Below are 25,725 nucleotides of genomic sequence, written 5' to 3'. Positions count from 1 at the left end.
GTAATAGCTAGCAGACGTCTGTAAATATATAAGAGCATTAAATTGGTTATAACCAGTGCTTTTTCTCTAAAAAAAAAAAAGGTGCTGGAACTCACACATGTCATACAACCCGCCTTGCCTACCCTACAAGGTTCCATCCAAAAAAGGTGCCAGAACTCCATTCTAGGCGTTCTATGAGAAAAAAAGCCCTGGTTATAACAATGTTTGAGTTTGTTCAGTTTCTTTCGGACAAAATCGCTCAGATTCAGAGAGACCTGGACTCCGACTGGGCAGTGCCAGCCGAGTTGCCAGGGGCTGGTCTTAGTCATGTTATCTGGAGCGAGTTTGAGCCTGTGACCCCTGATGAAGTGGACAAGGCCGTGAGGGCAATGAACGCCGCCACCTGTTTATTGGACCCATGCCCCTCTTGGCTGGTTTCTGCCAGTAGGGAGGTGACACGAGGCTGGCTCCAGGCGATAATCAATGCCTCCTTGATGAAGAGGTCTTTCCCGCAACCTTTAAAGGAAGCGGTGGTGAGGCCCCTCCTCAAGAAGCCTTCCCTGGACCCAGCTGTTTTGAAGAACTTTCGTCCCGTCTCCAACCTCCCCTTTGTGGAGAAGGTTGTAGAGAAGGTGGTGGCGTCCCAACTCTTGCGATCCTTGGATGAAACTAATTATCTGGACCCTTTTCAATCTGGTTTCAGGCCCGGCTACAGCACTGAGACTGCTTTGGTCGCACTGACCGATGACCTCTGGCGAGCCCGGGATAGGGGTCATTCCTCTATCCTGGTGCTTCTTGACCTCTCAGCGGCTTTCGATACCATCGACCATGGTATCCTTCTGCGTCGTCTCGGAGAGGTGGGGGTGGGCGGCACCGTATTGTGGTGGTTCTCCTCCTACCTCTCTGACAGGTCGCAGTCGGTGTTGGCGGGCAGACAGAGATCGACCCCTAGGCGCCTCGATCATGGGGTGCCTCAGGACTTGGTCCTGTCCTCCCTCCTTTTTAACATCTACATGAAACCGCTGGGTGAGATCATTCGGCGACACAGGGTGAGGTATCATCAGTATGCGGATGATACCCAATTATATATCTCCACCCCGTGTCCTTTCAGTGAAGCAGTCGACGTGATGTGCCAGTGTCTGGAAGATGTGAGGGTCTGGATGGGGGTGAACAGGCTTAGACTCAACCCTGACAAGACCGAGTGGCTCTGGGTCTTGCCTCCCAAAGGCCAACTGGATGGTCCATCATTAGTCCTGGGGGGGGGCAAATTTACTTCCCTCAGTGCAGGCACGCAACTTGGGTGTCCTCCTGGACTCACAGCTAAATTTGGAACAACATCTATCGGCTGTGGCCAGGGGGACCTTTGCACAGGTTCGCCTAGTGCACCAGTTGCGGCCTTATTTGGACTGGGAGGCTTTACTCACAGTCACTCATGCCCTTGTCAGCTCAAGACTGGATTACTGTAACGCGCTCTACATGGGGCTACCCTTGAAGGGCATTCGGAGGCTGCAGTTGGTTCAGAACACAGCCACGAGAGCGATTGTGGGCGTGCCAAGGTACGCCCACATGTCACCTATCCTCCGCGAGCTGCACTGGCTTCCTGTGGGTCTCCGGACACAATTCAAGGTGTTGGTTATCACCTTTAAAGCCCTTCATGGCATAGGGCCAGTTTACTTACAGGACCGCATTCTGCCGCACAGTTCCCAGAGACCGGTGAGGTCCCATAGATTAGGCCTCCTTCAGGTCCCGTCGGCCAGACAATGTCAGCCGGCGGGCCCTCGGGGAAGGGCCTTTTCTGTGGTGGCTCCGACCTGGTGGAATCAACTTCCCCCCGAGGTTCGAACTACTCCCACTCTGCCGGCCTTTAAGAAAGCCGTTAAAACTCTCCTGTTCCGGCAGGCCTGGGGCTGATGTCTCCGGGGGGAGGGGCGGGATATGATCGGACTCGCGGTATGACTGTATTATTTTATTGTTTTATGATTGTTTTAATCTCTGTATGCCGCCCTGAGTCCTTTGGGATTGGGCGGCATATAAATAAAATTAAATACAAATACAAATGTTAAAATACCAAGTTTTAATCAAAATCAAAGCAATTCTGTAATTATTGTACAATCCAGTGAATCATATCCACATCTGATCAGAGATAAAAAAGGTTCTTCCTTGGTCAGTCTACCCAAGTTTTTAAATGGTCTAGACTCTAGACAACCATGTTCATATTAGTAACTTAAATAGGAAGATCTTTTATCAATTACGGTTCAAACTAATGTTATTGGTTTTTATTAATCTTGTTTATTCCATGTTTTTTGCTGTTTGGCTTCTGATCCTGCACATGTTTCATTTTCTTTATTGTATCTTTTGTCTTGGTATAGAAAAGAAAACTGGATTAATGTGTGATGATAACTTGCTTTTCGGTTATTTCAGACAAAGGAATGATTTTTAGAGGAACAGGACTTTTTCTATGAGCTCATATTCTTTTGTGCTGGGCAGGAGATTGTAGATAGAAGATAATAATTGAGGCTCATAGTTGAACTGTCAGGTTTTGTGTAATCTTTGAGCTTGGTTGTTTTCGTGCACACATTTCACTATCCAAGTAGGTAACATCTTCAGTGCACTGATGATTTTACCCAGTTGGGTAATGAAATGTCTCCAAGAAAACAAAAGCAAGCTCAGAAAGTACCAAGGGTCACACGGATGCCACTGTTTTGAAAGGAAAATGCTTTTGGCATCTGAATAGATTTATTTATTTACTTAATGAATTTGTAAGGCAGCATATCTCAACTCTGGCTCATGAATAATATCAAACAATTCCAATCAGAAATACAAACATTAAAATACACAGTAGCTGAGGAAGGTATCAAATCAACATTCACTAACATAGCCAGGAGGCAACTTCCTCCACTTACTCAAGGCCCTTGGCCCAGTCACAAAATCAGATTCTGAGGGCATTATAAAAGGTTTTTAGCATATTGACCACTAATCTACTTGGCTGATATTGTAAAAAAAAATGCTTGGTATAAGAACTACTGTTTTAATTCTTTGTCAAATTGTACCACAGAATTCCTATACTTTAAATTTTGATACCTTTTTTTAAAAAGGAGACTTTGAAATATTTGGACAGCAATCCTTAAGCAGCATAACCAAGATCTACTTTTTTTTTTCCATTTTCCAAAATTTACCTACCAGAGTTTTGAAAAGTTCGTAACATTTTAAAACAAAGGCATATTTTTCTTAGAAATTTATGTCTATTCTTGGATGTTTTCTGTCTCTACACCAGCATTCCTCTCTGTTCAAATTAGATGGGTGATATGCTGAGTTAATTTGCTCCAGTCCTGGGGAAGTGAGTGAATATATTACAAGATGGTTCTGTGCAAAAGGACTATAAAAGCTTAACTATTATAATTCTCTAGTATCTTTAGCCAAGCTGCATTAAGGGTAGAATTGGTCCTACCATGATTTATAAATAAAAATACCTTAAAGTGATCCTCTGCCTACTTAACAAATTCTAATCTTTAAATTTACAGTTGCTCATTTGTAAAAATGTTTATTATTCCAAACATTTTACACTATATAATTCAAACACTGCTATGTTTTGCTTGTTAATACTTAAAATTGTTATGCCACCTGTCAGAAATGGTGTAGGGTCTCCTGCTTGGGTGGAAGGGGGTTGGACTAGATGACCTATAAGGTCCCTTCCAACTCTGTTCTTTTGTAAGTCATTTCAAATAAACAAAGCATTTTTAGTATCACATTACAATAGTAGAAGAAGAGTGGCTTCAGCTGGAAGGCAAATTAAACATGTCATCAGTTTGGAGTCATTGTGTTGCCACAAGAGACCCCAACTGTCCATTGACCCTTATCCAATGCCAATTTAGCTTTGACCATTAGTTGACTAGGTTCTTGTGTATAGGTAGCAATAATAAGCTTTTCTTACTCAAAATAAATGAATGTTCCTGGTTATTTGCTCCTGACAATAAATGTTGATTGTAGTGCAGGGGTCCTCAACCCCCGGTCCATGGACCGATACCAGGCCACGGCATGCCAGCAACCGGTCTGCACAAGGTGAGATCAAACAAGCAAAAGCCCCATCCGTGAGATGCAGGCAGCACACAAAACCACGCACTCTCTGGTCCGCGGAAAAACCTCTCTCCCCGGAACCGGTCCCTAGTGCCTAAAAGGTTGGGGACCTCTCTTGTAGTGTATCTAGCACAGTGCTTCTCAACCTGTGGGTCGGGACCCCATTTGGGGTCGAACGACCATTTCATGGGGGTCGCCAAACAAGGCTGTCCACCATTATTTCCCCCTTTTCTTTGGCCACGCCCCTGGCACCCGGTGATGTATAAGTGGTTGGGGGTCACCACAACATGGGGAACTGTATTATGGGGTCACGGCATTAGAAAGGTTGAGAACCACTGATCTAGCAGAATCTATGCCTCACTGATGAATGCTGTTTTACTACTTAATTCAAACTTAAAAGTATGGATTGATTGATGGATTGATTATTTATTTATTTATTTATTTATTTATTTCCTGCCTTTATCGTTTTTCTAAACAACTCAAGGCAGCAGACATATATAATATTCCTTCCAATTTTCATGAAGTCTTGTGCTTTTCTGTTAAGTACTGCAGTCTAGTTAAAAACTAGCCTCTTGGTCTCAGTCCATGCAGGGCTTTCCTGCATTGGCAGCTAGCAGAAGACTCATTCCACCAGGCCCCAGAAATGGTTGGAAATGCGCCTTTATGTTAAAATCTCTTTTTATGCACTTGTCGGTTGAGTCGTACTTTTTGGAATTATCTGAGAAATTCCCCCATATTGTGCCAATATCCAAAATAGAGTGAGCAAGTGGCACATAAGGGAAACCCATTAGAGATTCAAGACTCTGGAGCAGTATTTGAAATCCGAGATCATGAATGTTATGTCACTACTCAAAAGCCTGAACAACATTACGAGGAGGAAAAAAAGCCAACTCTCCTCACCTTCTGGGCCTCGATTCCCTTGTTTGTGCAATATGTATGATAAGCAGACTGAAATCTACTTATTGCTGCTATCCTTTTCTTGGCAGTGCCATTGACTGTGCATTAAAGAGGCTATAGTATGAGTCTATATTTACATTATTAGGCATAGGAAATCTCAGATTCCAAATCCTGAGTAACTTGAATATGAAATGATCAGAAACACAGAGAGCCACAGAAGCAGAAATGTTATTAGAGAAGGAAATCAGTATAGTAGCCTTTAAATAAATATGTGGGCATACCCTTAGCCGCAACAGCAATGCCGAAGGACTTGAAGGGAGATCAGTAATTCCAGATTCAGGTAGGAATTGTATACTTCTACACCTTAACTCCTCATATTTTAATGTTAGCATGTTAGCAAGAATACATTTGTCACTGATATCTACAATATCAAGGTTTTTTTAAAATAAGGAATAGTTATCAAATAATACAATCCCCAAATGCAGGGGAGTCCTTATATAATTTTGATGCCAGCCAATCTTAGCTGAGCATGGAAAAACTGAGTTGGACTTGTTAGTGCATAGATGGAAGACCACCAGATAATCACAGGACTGAAATGCAGACTGGGAAGCGAACAGCAATCATCCGGGGGAATGCAATGTTAAATCCCTTCTGATTTTTTGCAATAAAAGTAACATGAATGTGTCCATGCATTCATTGGGAGCTTAATTCAGTTTGAGGGAAGCTTTAGTTCTCTAAAAGAAAAAAAAGTTGCTTCTCTGTGTTGCTTTCTCCAACTATAACTAGTTTACCTCTTTCAGCCTTGGTGAATAAATCCCAAGTAAGGTGTTTGCTTTCTAATCCTCCAGATGTTGTGATAAAATGTCAGCACCACTAATTGGGTGTATACTGGAAAAAATACAATGTTGAAACATAGGCACTACAAACTGGAAGATGGGATACCTTCAGAATTCCCAATTCTGTCTGTCTTCATTCAGTGATAAAATATACTTTTACAGTAAATGATGAATCATTAGAGACCCATAATAAACAATGCTTGTCCATTCTTGGTTTCAAGTTGAAGTGAAAAGTTCAAATAGGAGCTAATGTCCCAACCACTGTACAATCATTTAATAAAAAACTATGGCAGAAAAGCTGAACCAAGCCATTTTTGACAGAATTGGGTCAAGGTTGAAGTCATGTTCTTAACATCTCATACTTAAGGAAAATAAGTTAGTACCCCATTGTCTTGTATTATTGAAGATCTAGTCATTAATTTTAGGTATGCATTGATTGGAAATAATGCTTAAATTGTTACTAATCTTCAAGAAGCCTATGTCTTATTTTATATGATCTGGTTTCAACCAACACTGCAGTTTACTATGAATGCTGTTATGTTACACAAAACTTATTTTATCAAGTGGTAAGTCAAAGATTTGTTAACTTCCAGAAACGTTATTCAAAAAGAAATGATGCTTTTGATATTCCTTTGTTAGCTGAAGAGGTCATTGGTATCTGCTCGTAAGAACTCTATCTATACAAACACTTTAGACATGTGTCTTTCTGGATGTATGCATGAGCATACGGGTGACATGTCAAGACAAGATACAAATATTTTTGATTTCGTAAAATACTAAAGTGCTGATTTATATAGTCTAATCTGCTGCTTTGTATGTAAAAGCTTTCACACAGCCACAACATCTGACCCATTTTGAGTAAATAGCATAGAGCTACATTTTTCATTGTTTCGAGGGAATGCATATTGAAAAACTATTAAATTGGAGATGCCAAATCAGCAGTTTCATGTAAAAGAAGAAAAATTTCTGCATGGCTCTTACGAAATGTCAACAGACTTTTAAGTGAAAAATGCAAAGCTTTCAAAGAATTTATTAATGACTTGATACGCTCAGCGCCATTCACTTTTGCTGATCTAAGTAAATCATTTTGATGATAGAATAGAAGCTCTGGGTATATTGCTACCCCAAGAGCTTAGAAGAATAAAGAAAAGAGCATATGTGTTTTGTTAGTGAAAGCCATTTTGGAGAACACATTAACTCCTTACAGATTATAATCTTTAACACAGCAGTGAAACATTCTTGCCAAACAATCTATACAGAATACAATACCAGACATGGCTGATGGTTGCAACAAGCTCACATTCACCCAGAATACATATTATAAAGCAGGGTTTTTTCATTAGTTGCTTAGAAAAATGTAGTACAGCAAAATAGTGCGGTGCCCCTATTCCTAACAGGCTTTTCAGGCAGTGCAATGCTATTATATGGCAAACATGTGTGAAAGTGTTCTTATGAAATTTGTACAATTGCATTGTATTGCATTGCATTAGATCAGTCTTACATAACCTGGTATCCTTTGGATGTTTTGAGACTCTTACTCCCAGTACATTATAACAACCAATTGAGGAAGGCCGTGTTAGATCAATCCCCATCATAAAGTACATGGTGTCTTCATATTGCTTTTAATCTTCGTTTGGTAAACTGTCCCCAAAATATACATTGGTCAATAGCCACATAAATATATTAGCTGAATATGAATATTTGTTTGAATGATGCTTAGAATATTTAAGAAATAATTAAATGCCATAATGCTAGTACAAATAGTAACTGAGACCCAGTTTAATGCAGTGGTTAAGGCACCAAAGTAGAAACCAGGAGCCAGTGAATTCTAGTCCTGCCTTAGTCACAAAACCACTAACTACTTGGGCTAGTGTCCTTTTCTAGGAAGCAAGCAAAGCAAACCACTTCTGAAAAACTGCAAGGACTAATAAAGTAGCAATTACAGTTGTCACATATGGTTTTGAACTGGTACCAAACTTGCTAGTTGATGCATTTGTGACTGTTAGGTAAATACTAGTACAGATAAAGAACCAAGATGAGCATGTAGTTGCAAATATTATAAAAGTAAGTAGTGTTAAACTATTTAATTTACCAATTTCCTGAATTGCAAATTAAGACATGGTCACAGCGAGTAAGCAATCAGTAAACTAAGTTGCACATAGTTCATTTTGAGGAGATATTTGGGTAATGGGAAAGAATAGTCATGAGAATAAAATTTCTGCGTTGGGTAATAGTTGTTTTAGCGACCTTTGAGTGGTTCACTTGAGTCATTGGGAGATTTATTTCTATCGCATTATGTTTGAGGAGTTTATCTGGTGAAAATAGGGAGGTTTCATTTTTGAGTAAGGGGAAAAGAGTTCATTCCATATAGACAGGAATTATCTTTTTTTTTGGTCTGAAGATCTGCTAAGAAGCTTTTAAAAGCTGAAGTGACCAGAATTGACCTGAATCATACAATAATAACCAGCATATAATAATGTCTCCAGCTTAGGATATGGAAAAATATATATCTGTCAGAATAATTTCTGTCTGAAAACCTGGACTTAGGCGGCGATACAGGAGCAGTCTTTCACAGACCATGCTGTGTGGATTACTATATATTTATTAGAACTTTGCAGTGCTTTTTCTTCTGATTTATAAATTTGTTAATAAGATTAAAGAACATGAATGTTTCTAGAATTAAATCAAAGCATTTTTTTCTGTCTTGTTAAGAATTAATTAAATTTTGTGCATTGATTCTAAACAAAAATGAATTCTATATTTAAAAATATGTGAAATAATGCAAAGCATTTTAGGATAGAAATATAAGTATATGGAAAAGAAAGGAGAATTTTAACCTCACAAAGATCATCAATGGATGGAAGGCCACTAATAGAACCATCAGAAGTCATAGAAAAGTGGAGGAAACACTTCAAAGAGCTCCTCAATCCCCTAGGACAGGGGTCCGCAGCCCCCAGGCTGTGGACCTGTACCGGGCCGCAGCATGCCAGCAACCAGGCCGCACAAATAAGCAAAGCCCCATCCGTGGGATGCAGGCAGCACACAAAACCACGCACCCTCCGGTCTGCGAAAAACCTCTCTCCATGGAACCGGTCCGTGATGTCCAAAAGGTTGGGGACTCTGCCCTAGGAGAGTATTACAAAGAAGCAACATAAGAGCACGAAACAACAGCACTAGAGCCAGAAATACTGATTGATGAAGTAGCAAGAGTTGTTAAAAAGTTATCCAAATACAGTAGGAATAGATGGGTTACCAACAGAAATAATTCAAGCAGCAGGAGAAAGCAGCATTAGATACCTACATAGAATCTTTAACTCAGCATGGGCACATCTAACTGCACCTACTGCTTGGCAACAAGCAATAATAATACCACTATGGAAAAACAAGGGAAACAAATAAGAGCACATGCAATATTGAGGCATCTTACTTTTGAACCATGTAGGGAAAATATATGCCAAAATGATAGAAATGAGATTAAGACCAATTATAGCACCACAACTAGCAGAAGAGCAGGTGGGTTTTAGAAGAAATAGGAGCTACACAGAGCAATTTTTGCATTTAAACAACTAATAGAAAAGAATATGGACACAATAAGAATCTCTTTGTTGCATTTGTAGATCAAGAAAAAGCATTTGATAGAGTTAAGAAATTGCTGTGGCAAACATTGACCCACATGGAGTAGGTGAACATCTTATTAGAGTATGCAAAAGCTTATACAGTGATTGCAGAAGTGTAGTTAGAAGAAATCAAGGAACATCAGAACCTTTCACAGTAACATCCAGAGTAGAATAGGGGTGTGTACTCTCACCATTGTTGCTTATCACCTACATTGACAGCATTAAGCAAAGAAGCCAAACCCCAAAATGGAAATATATCAACAAACTGCCCAATCGTTGCAGACGATCAGGCATTGAAAGCAAGTACAGCTATAAAACTGCAATAACATTTCATAGTCATAAACCAACAATGCAAGACAATATGAGAATCAGCAAAGAGAAAATAGAACTAATGGCAATCCGAAGAAAAAAGCATAACTTAAGCAGAGTAATAGAGGAACAAGCGTAAAACAAGTATCAAAATTCAAATATCTAGGAACAATATTCATCAAAGACGGTAAAATGGACAAAGAGATTAACGTAATGATGCAGAAAGGCAAACCAAGTATTGGGACAGCTAGCTCTGCTCTTACAAAATAAGGCAGTACCAATCATCACAAAGAAGCATCTCCTACAAAGCATATTCATACCCACCGTATGTAACCAATGCCAAACATGGATACTTACTATAAAACATAAACAAACGTTAGTCACCACGGAAATGAGATGTTTGAAAAAAGCTGCTGAAATGATCAGAAGAGATAAAATCAGAAATGAGACTATCAAAGAAAGAATTGGCACAGAACCAATCCTAAACAAAAACAGCAAAAAAAATGTGGTTGCTCACCTGGAGAGGATGTCTTGGGATTCCATTCCATACAAGGCATAAACAAAAAGAGGAGAAGGCCAAAGAACACGAGGCAGACCCAGAAGAAGATGGAGAGAGAACATCAAATACACAGTACAATGATCTCAATTAATAATGGTTGAAACTGCCAGAAGAACAAGAACCAGAACTTTGTATTTCCTTGGCCCTCAAAGCAATAAAAGATGAAGTAAAGGAGAAGAAGAAGACTTTAGGATAGAGCAGACATGTCAAACACAAGGCCTGGGGGCCGGATGCAGCCCGCGAAGTGGTTTCATGTGGCCCACGAAGCCATTCTAGAAACAGTGAGGGAACAGCCCCCGCTGCCTTGGCTCTGGCCCAGGCCGGCCGGGAGCCAATGTACAATTTTGTGGTGGCCATTTATGCTGAAACGCATTCAGTCTTAGCTCCACAAGGCCGTCCATAAACAGCGAGGAACCAGCCCCTACCGTGTTGGCCCCGCCCCCTGGATGCATGCTGGGGAGGTGTCACCCTTTGTGAGGAATGAAGAAATGCACCATGCCTTGGCGCTTGCCCCGGTCCCACCCCCTTCTGCCAGAGACCCTCAGATCTGTCCCACTCCTACCCAGGCCCGCACAGGCACCCTTGATGCGAACGATGTAGAGCTGGCCATGCCCACCCAGTAGGCCATGCCCATCCTGGCCACATCCACCTGCCCCCCCCCAAGGGCAACCCGCAATGCTAATGCGGCCCTCAATGAAATTGAGTTTGACACCCCTGGGATAGAGGCTTGATCCCACATTATATCACTCTTTCAAACCCAGCATGCTGTGCCACTATGCATCTCACAACATCATTTGGCATGAGTTCCACACTAGGTTTAGAAACTGTTGCTTATATTCTATATTACTGTAATTTTTGTATTTTGTCTTCATACATAAGGCCACTGGAGGTCTGAAGAAATCAAAACCTTGATGATAAAGATGAACTGGGCAAAGAGATTCTGGTTTTGGTTAATTAGGAGTGCAAAAATGTGATTAACATGTGGTTATTTCAATGTTTGAAGTAAAAAAAAAACTTTAGCTCAGTATTCACATGGCAAAGCCTGTCTACTCTAGGTGATGGGTCATGTTGAGCAACTGGAGACAGTAGAGGTTTTTCTTATTGGACACATTGCCAGTATAAGGGGATATTAAAAAAAAACCTTAGAGAAACCAAGAAAGACATCCTCATACATAATGACAGTAGAAAATATAGTAGGGAACATAAGAAAAAAAACATGAGAAATGAATAATCAAAGATTGTATTAATATCTGATGCCAGTTCATTTTTAAAAAGTGTAGCTAAGTTCCAGTTTTGTCTGAGTGTGTGGGAGTGAGGATGCCTCTTACATATATTTATGTTGGCTTCCCTCTTTCTCAGGGTTCATAATTGTCCACAGTTTGGAAAATTAAGCTAATACAGTTGTGTACTTTGGATGCTGTTTTGTTTGGAAAATCTGTATACATCAAGGCTAGCCTGGTTTGGTAGCGGTTTTGTGTTATTGTTGGCAAAAAAATGATCTGTGCCAAGGGACTACCTTGGGTTAACTGAGGCTCTTTAAGAAATATAGGGATACCCAATATACATGCTGCATCTGATTCATGCATTTATTTGAGCTAGTAGTTTCGGGCAAGTGAGGGGAAGCTAAATAAACATTTCAGACTAAGGAAAACATCATGATTTTTCCATCAGATGGGTTCCAGCAAGCGGCCTTTCCCATCTCTTGGTTCATATTAACTCTTTTGCTGAACTCAGTGCTGTTTCAGCTGAGGAGCTGAACTCATCAGAATTAGAAACCCAAGCTAGAGAAAGCACAGTGGTCAGTTAAACATCTGCACATTTATTGTAGTTAAACAACTAGTCTTAAAACCTAAGAAACATCTACGTGCAATTTTTCTTTAACTCTTCAAGTAAATGTCTATGGAAATCTTTTTGTGACTCGTTGTTGGCAGCAGTGGTTATATTTACTATGGGGCTATGGGTACAGTAACCATTTGTCCCTTACCAGAGGACAACTCTTTATTTCAGAAAGCTGTCCTTTAGGTTTATTTGATTTAATTATTTATATAATAATAATAATAACAACAACAACTATGCAAAGAAGCTGAAGAAACAGTGAACCACTTGGTAAGCTGTTGCAAGAAGATTGCACAGACTGACTACAAGCAGCGGCATGACAAAGTAGCAACAATGGTGCATTGGAAGATCTGCAAAAAATATCATTTGCCTGTAAGCAAAAATTGGTGGGATCATAAAATAGAGAAAGTCATAGAAAATGATAAAATTAAATTGCTCTGGGACTTCAGAATTCAAACAGACAAGCACCTGCAACATAACACCCCAGACTTAACAATTGTCGAGAAGAAAGACAAAAAAGTCTGGATAGTGGACGTGGCAGTGCCTGGAGACAGCAGAATAGAAGAGAAAGAACTGGAGAAGATAACAAAATACAAAGACCCACAAATAGAAATAGAAAGACTGTGGCAAAAGCAAGCAAGGGTAGTACCAATAGTAATAGGCTCCTTGGGTGCAATCCCAAAACAACTGGAGCACCACTTGAACACCATTGGCATTGACAAATTTGCGATTAGTCAATTGCAAAAGGAGGCCTTACTAGGAACTGCTTCCATCCTGTGACGATATCTGTAATACCATCAAACATTCACATCTGCCTATCTCAGGTCCTGGGTAAGGACTCGATAGATAGACAAAATGCCAAATCCAGTCTGAACATCTGGCTGACTGTGCGATGATCCCAAATAATAATAAAGTTGGAAGGGACCTTGGAGGTCATCGAGTTCAACCCCCTGCTCAGGCAGGAACCCTACACCATTTCAGACAAATGGCTGTCCAGTCTCTTCTTAAAAACTTCCAGTGTTGGAGCATTCACCGCTTCTGGAGGCAGGTTGTTCCACTGGTTAATTGTTCTAACTGTCAGGAAGTTTCTCCTTAGTTCTAGTTTGCTTCTCTCCTTGATTAGTTTCCACCCGTTGCTTCTTGTCCTGCCTTCAGGCGCTTTGGAGAATAGCTTGACTCCCTCTTCTTTGTGGCAGCCCCTGAGATATTGGAACACTGAATTTTCCCCTGTAATGCAAAGTTATGAAGTTAAAGATTCTATTTTAACCCTAATGAACCTCTTTCACATTTGCTCTGGTAAATGTTCGTCCTTTACAGGTAATTCTCAGTTTACAACCATCAGTGATTATTCAAGCCCTGATGGACCCTCGCAGTCATGGGGCTGCCATTTTGAGTGCTTGATATGTGACCCACATTTATATGGCTATTTGTAGCACCCCGTGGTTACACCATCACAATTTATAACCTATTTATTGAAAATCAGTATTTACTTCTGATTTTCGACAAAATTACCCCACAGCAAACAATGGTTTCACTTGATGACCATCACATTCACCTGTATGCTCACCATATTTGCTTAATAACCACTACCAAAAATGTCATAAAATGGAGCCGGTCATATGATGAGCTGCTTTGCAAGCATCATGACTTAAATCATAATGGGCAGGCTCCATTACAACATAAGTTGAGGACTGCCTAGACTTTTCCGAAGAAAATATGATCATTGTAGGTATGAGTAGCCATGTTGATGGCTGATTCCATTGCTCATAAAAGATGACTACATTCTGGGTGATAAGTACAGCAAGCAGTGGTCCCACTAACGTGTGTACACAGTAGCCATCACATGCATGGGCACAAACAGCATCTCCTGCTCAGTGTCAAAGATGACAGTGTTATGTCAAAGTACGTTTTTTGCAAAAAGGTAGGCAAATAGAGAAAATAAAGAAAGGTATGAAAAGGAAAAAGAAAACCAGGAAAGATTTCTCTGTTGAGAACTAGGCTGAAGTTGCAGACTGTCATGGCAGACAGAGAGGTTTGAGTAGCAGTGGAAAACAAACCTGGAAAGCAAAGCAGAGAGAGAGAGAGAGAGAGAGAGAGAGAGAGAGAGAGAGAGAGAGAGAGAGATGTAACTTCTCATTTCATGTTTTTGTATACTTACTGGAGCTTATAACTGCATAATATGTTCTGCACTTTAAAAAAAAAAAGCTGTCTCCAACTGCTGCGCAGAAGGCCTCATAACTGGTGCGTCTGCTTCCCTGGCTTAGAGGAAATTTTAGGAGCAAAAATAACAAAAGTCCTGGATCTCAGTTTGTTTGGGACCTGTGCAGAGGGTCTTTAGAAACGAAGCCTCACAGCAATTGGGTGGGGTGGGAACCATTCCCTTTACTTTTGGACCAGCTCCAAAATGGGCTGGAAGGAGCGACTCAAGGACTCCAATCTGGCTTTGCAGCAAGCAAGGGGATTGGAGGCACGTGAAATGCATGCTAACCTGGCATCTCAAAAAACCAGCCATTTTTTCCCCGTGCTAGATTTTCGCTGCCATAATGTTTAACTTTCTTTAAAGTTTGCCTGTTCTGCATCAAGTAAACTTAAAATTGGGTCCAGTCATAGCGTGCCCCGACTAATGACCACAATGACTTACATCCACAATTCCAGTTTTAATTGTGGTTGTAAGTCGAGGACTACCTGTATCATATTTTTGGTTAAGAAATGAGAATACAAATAGTTAAAACAGGTTTGAAGGGAGAGAATGAATCAGGAAGAAATGGCCTGTTGTACTGAATTTCGCTTTTGTAGAACCATCACAATGATCATTAATTAAAGTTGAGACTAATTAGAGTGTATTCATTTTGTGTAATATGCGAAGTTAATCAAAGTGGAGTCATCTAATCCCAAGGCTTCTCCATCTTCTAGATCAGTGGTTCTCAACCTGTGGGTCGGGACCCCATTTGGGGTCGAATGACCATTTCACGGGGGTCGCCAAACAACGCAGTCCGCCATTTTTTTCCCCTTTTCCTTAGCTGTGCTATTCCCTTTTATTCTATTGGCTTTTGAAAGCCAATAGAATAGACTCTCTTGAATAGAGTCTAATTCTATTGGCTTTCAAAAGCCAATAGGAATTGTCCAGGCTGTGTCTGCCCTGCTGAGCCCGCCAAAAGTCCCATTCTGCAAACAGTGCTGCACTAGTTGAGTAGTCCTCGACTTACGACCGGTTGAGTAGTCATTGACTTACAACCGGTTGGGGGTCGCGGCATTAAAAAGGTTGAGAACCACTGTTCTAGATTATATATTGATTTGGCATAACGGGAGTTAAATTGTCATTTAAAATGGACCAAAGGCACCAGGTTGGAGAAAATGTTGTTAAATCATACTTGAGAGAGTATTCCTAGGACCTTTGAATACTTGGTTTCGTGCATCCATGACTAGTTGAAGATTTTTGACAGAGCAGCCAGAAAGTGATAAAAAATGTGCTGCCATATATTAGTGCGACTTACTGCTTACTTCTTTAAATGCAAAGATAACAGTTCAGCTTTGTGGTTTAAACTGAAAGGACAGTGTTTAGATTTTGAAGTTCAGTTTTGTATTATTCATTGCTGGCGTATTTCAGGGATGGACAGTTGGCTTGCTGAGCTAGGAAATTTTTTTAGTCCACCTTGAACAAAGTTTAGTTTATGGCTGTTCTGACCACCCACCGAGGTTTGTAGGAGGAAGATGAAAAAAAAAGCAATACTTCTGAAAAAGAACTCTTCATTGCTAATGAGAAAAAAGGGTGGAAAGAGTATCCAGTTGCAATTATATTCTATAGTGACGTTCTTCATTTTCTCTCTCTATGATGGTTTTATTGGCAAGCTCAAATCAGTCTTGAGCTAGATATTAAACACAGGTTTTGACCAAAGTCCACTTTCAAAGCAAGGGGCTTTTATTATAAAATCCTTGTTGCACACATGCCACACATTATATGCTTGTGCTTACTGCACAAGTGGTAGAGTTTATTTTATGTGTGGAGAAAATAGGCAGGAGAAACTTTCCTGAAAAATAAATACTCTGTAGAATTATAATCTAAAATAAAAAGGCATCATTATGTTGTGTAGGAGTATACTTCAAGGCGAAAAGGTTATAGGAAGCACTAGTGAAATGTCAGTAATCTAATTTTATACACAACTGTAGTCCAGTCTTTCTGTTATGTCTACAATATAGTCTCAAGCTGATCCAAACATAGTCAAAATCTGCAGGTAATGTTCGTCATTACTCTACATTCAAGGTGAGACCAGCTTTTTCTTCATCCCTCCCTACCCAATAATATATCTTAACTTCAGGAATGGGCAATGTTTGATTAGCTTGAGTGATGTTAATATGTAATCTGTTTCTCATGATGGCCCATGTTGCTTAAAGCTGCTGATCATCATGGTTCCTATTCTTTTCTTTACATGTGATATGTAGTAAGAGGAGCTCCTGAATTATTGGTTTGTCACACGCTGAGGAAATCAGGAGATTCAGGCAGTTCCAATGAGTATGAAAATCTATTGCAAGCTTAAGCTCTCTACAATAATATGAACTACTAATGCTTAAGGGAAATTAGCAGGAGTTAAGAAAGGTATTCAAGATGGGCTGGACTTAGATCTCTTGTGGGCATGCAGGGACTCATGACTGATGACGCATTTGATCCCCTCCCTCGGGCTCAGCCTGGTCATCCCCTATACCTTCCTGGAAATAACTTATTTGAGCAACTGGCAGGGTATCAAGATTAAACTTGATGATGCTGAGTTGATGCCTTGGACACTTTTGGGAATGTATGAATGGCGCAAGCCTCTTGATTTGAGAACATTACACCTGTGTTTTGTCACTTATTGCCAGCATAGTTCAAATTGCTCTTGAAATCCTAACTCACATGTTTTCCCATATGCCAAAGTCTTCCTTAGAGGCCCCTAATCAAGAATCCCCTAAACTAAGAGATAAGCAGGACACTGGATGGAAAGTGAGTTTTCAGTAGTGTTGCCCTGGTTATAGAATTTGTTTTCTAGAGAAAGTTGCCTTGCTCCTACATTGTAGCCCTTTTGACATAAAGGCCTGCATATTTTCATAGATATTTTAGGAACTGGTTTTTTATGTCATTTGAGGTGCTGGTCTACCAAGATTTCCATTACAATAACTTACTGCTTTGAATAAGGCTGCCAATGTGATGTTTGAATTGTTTTGTACTGTAATCTTAGGTTTGTTAAAATTCACTATTATATTTATATGGTATATCAGTGATGGCAAACCTTTTAGAGACTGAGTGCCCAAACTGCAACCCAAAACCCATTTATGTATCGCCGGGTGCCGGGTGGGTGTGGCCCACTTGGCGGGTGCAGCTACAGTGGGCTTGGCAGACTGGGTGGGCATGGCCACTGGATGGGTGGGGCTGCAGTACTCATGGCAGACTGAGTGGGCATGGCCTGGGTGGGTGTGGCCACCTTGATGTTGCTTAAGGGGAGGGACACCTGTGGGAGCCAGGCAGAGTTGGGGGAAATCCAGGGGGTCTCTGGCAGATGGGATGGTGGGTTCCCCAATGGCGGCTCCAGGCTGGCTGGCCTTAGGCCACTGATGGTGAACCTTTAGAGACCACGTGTGCTGGGGCGATGGCGTGTGCCCACAGAGAGGGCTCCGTGTGCCACCTCTGGCACGCGTGCCATAGGTTCGCCATCACTGTGGCATATTATTATATTTGAATATTTAAATGGTCAGAGTGCTGTTAACTGAACCATGATCTGAAAATGCACTACTTAATTAACTTGATAATTCTGAAATTCTGAGTCAAGGTTGTTTTGGAAAACATACACTTTAGATTTTGATTATCTTAACTATCTGAGAAGTTCAGGCTGATGCTAATTTTCAACAGTTGATTAGAGTAGGATTGTGAAAGGAAGTGGATGAGACTGAAACTTATTTCTAGTCTGTATTTCATTGCTAAATGTCTCTTTCATGAATAATTTCTCCCTGGTGGGATGCTTTGATGCATTATTCATGGTATATTGATTATTTATCCTATGTGCAGTGTCTTTAATACTCTGTTACAGGCCTGCTTTGCATTTGATTTTTGTTCCTCTTGTCTTAGCCTTATATGCTATGCTTAATTGCATTTGGAATGTATAATGCAACACAGATTAAATGCAGGCTAAGTGAAACATAGATCAATACTTACTGAAAAAGAGAACTACTGTCCCTAAGGCTCATTTTCTGAGGTCAAGTATTAAATCTATTTTTTTGAGGCAGAAGCCCTAGTGGCTTTTAAAGAATGCAGTGTGCATGTCAGGAATAATCAGCATGAGTTTACTGAAACTCATCAACATTCTTTTTCTGCGAACACTGCAGGGGAAATTTTATATAAAGGAGGGAAAAAAACTTGGCTAAAATTAAAACCTTTGTAATGGCATCTTTCTCTCTTCAGACTGTTGACATCTTTTCTTGTTTGGACCACTTCCATGCTCATTTTAATCCAGTCTTTCTATTTTTGTATGAAGTGAGAGAAAGTGACATGGATTTGAGATACTGGGACAAGGCAGGAAAGATAATAGCAGTATCTGTACTCTGTAAAGGATTTGAAACTACCTAAAAATTTGTGGGGAGTGGGAGAGAGAGACATCCCCTGTCATTTTCTGTTTAATTAGGTACTGCAGGGTAAGTCTTCTTCTGATTCACTGAACTTGTGATTAGTTATGAAGTCTAACAAGAACAGCTACAGTAGTTGAATCTAGCCATAGACTGCATGCTTGAGTCACTAGTGAAAGATTTCTATACTTTTCCCCCCAAATAATCTCACAATTTTTATTAATTTGATGAAATTGGATTTACTAAATATGGATAAACAGCAAAAATTATTGAAGAATTGTACGTTTTTTAATGGGGAAAGCTGTAAAAATTCACTGATTAACCCTAAATTAAAGTTGTTGGCCAACTTCAGTGATCCTGTCTGTTTAAACTGGTAGACAAGTATAAATGGTAGAAAAATATAGCAACCTCTTTCAATACTTCAAGAATAAACCTGTGCTGAAGGAAAAGTCTTCATTATGGTTCAGTCCAAGCCGGGAATAAACAACATGGTGACTGCTTTGGAAAGAAGGTTGCAGTTTATTGAAGAGGAGAGCAAGACAGAAAGATGGCTCTGGAAGAAAAGAGAGGGAGCACATGTAGGGAGTGGGTTTTTATACCCTCTGGAGCTTTTTGTTTGGAGTTGTTCCTGTGGCATGAACTTTGACCTGAGTCTGAGTGTGTCCTTTGGTATCTCTGTGTTAATCCTATTATGTCCTGTCTTAGAGTTTGGGTGGGGTATGTAGATTTTAGGTGTCTTTATCTTCTTAATCTTCTAGCTTCAACCCTTCTGAATGGTTTACATCTGCATTTCTACAAAGCTGGTTTCTGCTTGGGGGAGGGAGACTTGGGACTACCGTATATGCCAGCGTATTAGGCGACCCGGCGTATAAGACGACCCCCGTCTTTATTGCCGAGTCGCCTTCCTAGAACGTCGTCTTATATGCCGGAAACTACCAGTATTTCTGGCGTATAAGACGACTCGGCGTATAAGACGACCCCCGTCTTTGGCGCCGAGTTTAGCGCTTCCGGAAGTCATCTTATACGCCGGCATATACGGTATTTAAAAAATTGGGCGTGCTTTTCTGCCTCTTTAAGGTCCTTTGAGAAAATATATTTTTCTGCCCTTTTAATATTTCCTTCTCTGGGGGGCTGACTTCCCACACCTGTTACGTTCATTTGAATACATTCCTATAATTCAGAATATTTTTCAGTAAGTAGAGATACTAAGCAGAATTGTAGAGCTACTTAACAAAACTGTCATATTATGGAACCTCTAGCTTAAAAAAACCCCCTAGAAATCAATATCAAAGGCTTTAATATTGATGTATGTGTGATTTATGGGGGGATTTAAGAAATTGGTTCTTTAAAAAATTGTGTGTCCGGTACCATAAATAAAATGTTAAAAATTTAAGCCAGTGGAAATAGCCACTTTTTATTTCTTATAAACAAATTACAAAAGCCAAGTTCTAATTTTGATTTGTTTTATTATTTTATTTATCAATAAAATAGCCACAAAATGACTCTGGGCAATGAACAACAATAAATACAATCATATTAAAAATATAACCACAGAGTCAATCCTCTATGGAAATTGAAGGCAGGATAGGGACCTATTGGTTGAAAATAAAAGAAGATTCAGCCTGAATAGTATGAGGAATTTTCTGGTTGATTCACTGAGCAATAGACTGAACAGAATAGCATGTAAGGTATTTTCTGACTCATATATTCTGTGACTGAAGATCTTTCTCACTGAATTTATCCTGCAAATAAAACATGTATAGAAATAGTCAAAATAGCACAGTTACAATTTAGTTATGAATTCTTTTAATGGTGCTAGTAATGGAACTTCTGTCCTCCGATCTTAACAATGTTTTTTTTATACTTCTGTAACAATGAAAGGGAATCTTTCTCAACCTCCCTTTAAATCACAAAGGCTCCTTGGCCAGTAACTGAGATTTCATGGATAGTCATTTTCAGCTTGGTGCACTTTAGGTGAAGCAGAATATGTACACTGTGGTTGCTGAGGATTATGGAAGAGAGGGCAGGATTTACTTTGAACAGTGTTCCTACTGTGCCATGTTCTTTTGAAATAATAAATCAGTGGAGGAAATACTTGCCAGTTGAGGAGAAGCAAAAAGAAAAGGAAAGTCAGCAATAATCTGCAAAAACTCAGCTGTTCAAAGTGCATATGAGTTCCTCTAACCTTCAGTTTTAAGAAGGATGACCACCCCAAAACTAGTTAGAATGGAGTCTCTTTCTGAACTAATTCCTTTGTTGTCTTTGTTCATCAGAATATCTGCATCTTGGCTTTACAATGTATGTAAAACATGTGGCCCAGTGGTTATGCAGTATTGCTGGCAGACTCTGCCCACAGCCAGGAGTTTGATCCTCACAGGATCGAGGTTGATTCAACCTTCCATCCGGGGTTGGTAAAATGAGGATCCCCAGATTGCTGGGGGCAATATGCTGATGCTGTAAACTGGCTAGAGAGTATTATAAAGCAGAAGTCCCCAATCTTTTGAGCACTAGGGACCGGTTACATGAAGAGAGGTTTTCCCGTGGATCAGAGGGGATGTGCTTTTGTGTGCTGCCTGTATCTCGCTGATGGGGCTTGGCTTGTTTGTGCAGAGTGGTTGCTGGCATGCTGCAACACGGTACCGGTCTATGGACTGGGGGTTGGGGACCCCTGCTATAAAGCACTATGAAGGGGTATGTAAGTCGAAGTGCTATTGCTATGTGAGCTTCCATAGAAATGGCCCATACCATGAAACTCTTTTGAAAGGCCCTGAAGACATGCTTTTACCAGCAGGCCTGGGGACCCCAGGGTAATATGGAATCCATCAAGTAGTTGGTTTGATTCTTATTGTCAGAGAAGTGGGGGTTTCTTGGGTTTTGTACTGGGGTTTTATTTCTGTAAGCTGCCTGGAGTCACCATGAGTGAGTTGGGAGGTCATATAAATGTTCTTAATAAATAAATAATAAAATGGAGCATGTGTGCATTGTATGCTAAACTAGGAACAAAGAACATGCTTGAATGACATGCAAAAGTACGTAGGTTTAGCCTTAACATATCAGACACAAAACCTTTCCAGGTAATAAAGCACTTACTGCATTTTGTCAGCCTCATTTTATTTCATTGAAATCACTGACCAGCATGTTCTCTTTTTTATTTTTTTGCTAGTACCAACAGTAAAAGACTTCTGACATCTCCTGCAGTTTGACTCTTTTGTTGAAAAAAAAAAAAAAACCTTTAAGGCTCAGCACTTTAAAAAAATGTGATCTTCGAAACCAAGCTGTATCTTTATCTCTGCTGAGGATTGTAACAGTTTTCAAACTGATTTACTTCTCTTTTGTTTGATTTAATTGGGCAGGAATAAGAGTTGCAGTAAGCACAGTGGTAGCAATTGTGGTGGCTTTAATGTTGGGCTTTGCACCTCTGGAGACAGCTTTCACATTGTTTGGTTTTTCTGCTGTTTCCAGCTGCAGCTATCTTATATTTTTTTTTATGACTAAGTAAGAACAATGTACAGTTACAGTATGTAGAGACTTTCCGGCCACTTCACAGGAAATTCCTTTCTGTATTTATATTTTCTTATCCTTTATAGCCTCTATTTGTTATGTACCATGCATTAATTTTTGGGATGGATGCTTCTATTAATATAAGAGTCAGCACTTCATTTAGCACAGTGGTTCTCAACCTGTGGGTCGGGACCCCATTTGGGGTCGACCGACCATTTCACGGGGGTCGCCAAACAATGCAGTCCGCCATTTTTTTCCCTTTTCCTTAGCTGTGCTACTCCCTTTTATTCTATTAGCATTTGAAAGCCAATAGAATAGACTCTCTTGAATAGAGTCTAATTCTACTGGCTTTCAAAAGCCAATAGGAATTGTCCAGGCTGTCTCTGCCCTGCTGAGTCCACCAAAAGTCCCATTCTGCAAACGGTGCTGCACCAGTTGAATAGTCCTCGACTTACGACCGGTTGAGTAGTCCTCGACTTACGACTGGTTGGGGGTCGCGGCATTAAAAAGATTGAGAACCACTAATTTAGTAGACCTTACTGCATCTAGCTAACATTAACTTAACTTGAATAAAAGCAAGGAATGGGCATGGTTAATAGTTAGATGAGAGACTATCAATAACCCCAGGGCTAGCAGCTTGAGTGGGAGATTGGAACAACATCCCAGAAAAAGGCAGTGATGGAAAAGGGATGAATATGTCAGCAGGTCACCTGAAATCAAACTTGACTCAAAGGAGTCTTTAGCTTTTTTGAACTACATAAAACTACAAACTAAGATATTCTCTCATCTCACTAAGTCAGGGGTCTCCAACCTTGGCAACTTTAAGACTTGTGGACTTCAACTCCCATGGCTGGCTGGGGAATTCTGGGAGTTGAAGTCCACAAGTCTTAAAGTTGCCAGGGTTGGAGACCCCTGCACTAAATAATTAATGTAACTGCATCTGATGTTAATAGTACTTAAAAATGAATTAAAGCTATGGAGAGGGACAGAAAAAAAATCATTTTATTATAAATAGTGAATTAGAGAGCAGTTTTTCAGGAGTGTTAAATGAACTTTTGTTTGGTAGACAGAGATTTTCCAAATTTGATTCCATTGTTACTTCAGCATTTAAAAAATGGTCATAATTTAAAGTTGCTATTTAATAACCTTACGTATATCCCTGTGTCTAGTACCAGATCATTTTCTAGTATTTATTACTGTCTTGTTCGAATCTTCCCTTGGTATAGTTGCTGAATTTCAAAGACTGTTTTAGAAGGGTTGGATATCAAATTGTGGTTATTTTTTTATTTGTTTGCCATTTTATAGACATTGAGTCAAGACTGGCTCTTGGTGATTTCATGGAGAAAATGTGTAGGTTTTTTGGACAGCTTTATGGAAGTAGTTTTCCCCTTTTCTGGGACTTTTTTTTTTTTTAATTTTCCAGTCCTGCTTCCAGCGCTGGTTTTGCCTGAGGAACTCCTGTTCACATACTAACCAGGTCCAGTCCTCCAAATCTAGACTTGGTTGGCCAGTGCTGGCATCTGCTGAGAAGTTGATTATATTTGAGATTCACTTGGAGTGATGGGGTGGCAGATGAATATGATAGAAAGATTATAAATGGCTGTTCTTGGAATATCACCAGCCTTCATTTGTGCTAAAATGTACACTATTTATAACATAGTGTTTGGATCTCTTGTGAGTTTACTTTAACTCCAGATATGTATATTTGCAAAGACGTTTGTCTGTTTTTTGGTAACATTTGCTACTGGTGGTTGGCAGTTATCAATGCCATTTATTCTTTTGATGCTACTGTCCAAAAGGAAGGCATTGTATTTTTGCCAAACAATGTCCCTAGAGTTTTCTACCAGGTTATATGTCATCTTCCAGCACCGTGTTTCTCTTGAGCCTTTTCTTGTACTGAAGTAATTGATATTCTTTATAGCAGCGCTTCTCAACCCGTGGGTCGGGACCACATTTGGGGTCGAATGACCATTTCACGGGGGACGCCAAACAATGCAGTCCGCCATTTTTCCCCCTTTTCCTTAGCTGTGCTACTCCCTTTTATTCTATTGGCTTTTGAAAGCCAATAGAATAGACTCTCTTGAATAGAGTCTAATTCTATTGGCTTTCAAAAGCCAATAGGAATTGTCCAGGCTGTGTCTGCCCTGCTGAGCCCGCCAAAAGTCCCATTCTGCTACACTTCAGCCGGCGCAGGGGGCGGCACCACGCATGCATGGCGCTCCCAGGCAGGGAAAGTCCTCGACTTACGACCGGTTGGGGGGTCACGGTATTAAAAAGGTTGAGAACCACTGCTTTATAGCATATCATGTATCCCAAATATTTCACTTTCGTTTTCTTGATACTATTCAGTGTCCCTATTTTTGCCCATTTTTGGAAGTCTCATTTTGCACAGGTCCTAGGTAATATTTCATAAATTTACATTTCAAAGGTTTTTATTCTCCTGATTGTCATTTGGGTCAAAGCAATTGTCCCTTTCAATTGAATAGGATAAATTATACATCAAGTGGTGTCAAAGATTAGTACTTAATAGCATTTATGGAAGTGAGTTTTATCGAAGGACAAAATGTTCTTAAATTATAAAATGAATCGATGTTTGTTATAAAGGGTACACAGAGATTTATTAAAAATACCCCTGTTAGAAATGGTCTTAATTATTCATTTCGGGGGAAAATTGAAAAGAGCTGAACTTGATTTTCAGTTCTTTGTTGCAGTGTTTTACATTCTTTGAAGGGGGAAAGTTTGTACAATTCCATTACAATACAAACTATTTCTTGAAATTCTTAAGAACTGCTTTTCCTAAATCTGACCACGCAGGCTTCCAGTTGGTAATCTCTTTGATCGTTATATCAGAGAAATGGTAGTATTTTGGTGGTAGCATTTTGTGAGATTATTTTTTCTGCTTCAAACTTAGTTCCACAGTTGCATTTGTTCTGTGAAATTTCTAAAACTATACATGGCTGGGGGGTAGAGCATAAGAATTATTATAAAATTATTTTAAGTATGCAAGAACACCTTTTTAATGTTTTCTAAGCTATGTTTTATAAAACACAAACTAAAGTCACCCTGGAATTGGATCATTATGGATAGTATAGTCACAAAGCAAAGGATTGGTTGTATTTCAACAGCAATAAAAAAATCTTAGAAACAATTTCAACTGCCCCAGACATTTTCTAGAGGCTCATATGTATAAATTTTACCTCATGAACCTGTATACCTGCCATTGATTGATTGCTAGAGGGAGAGGATTGAAGATTCTTAGAATCATGTTTGCATACTGTATATCTGCTTTTACTGTAGTTACAATTTGGTTTTTGTGTTTGTTGCAAGTTGCAATTTGGATTTTCTTTCCCCTACATTAGAATGGCTTCCTCCTTACTTGTGTTCTGGAAACAAAGAGCTCCTTTCCTTGAACCTTATGACCCTATTGATTGCATGTTTATGCTTCAGCTGTATGCTGGCATGGTTTTATTTGAAATATATTTTATTATTTTTTATAGCTGTGATGTTTGATTAAGCTTTTATTGTTTAG

At 39.8% G+C, this 25,725-nt stretch overlaps 1 protein-coding gene across 4 annotated transcripts in view; it reads left to right on the top strand.

The window, feature by feature from the left end:
* SH3PXD2B (SH3 and PX domains 2B) overlaps positions 1–25,725 on the top strand; it is a 145,096-nt gene that overhangs the window by 42,963 nt on the left and 76,408 nt on the right. The window lies entirely within an intron of this gene.

The sequence above is a fragment of the Crotalus tigris genome, unplaced genomic scaffold (genome assembly GCF_016545835.1).
Source record: "Crotalus tigris isolate CLP2741 ecotype Arizona unplaced genomic scaffold, ASM1654583v1 scf7180000017568.12009008, whole genome shotgun sequence".
Classification (NCBI taxonomy): Eukaryota; Metazoa; Chordata; class Lepidosauria; order Squamata; family Viperidae; genus Crotalus; species Crotalus tigris.
This window is presented reverse-complemented; position numbering and strand designations above follow the sequence as displayed.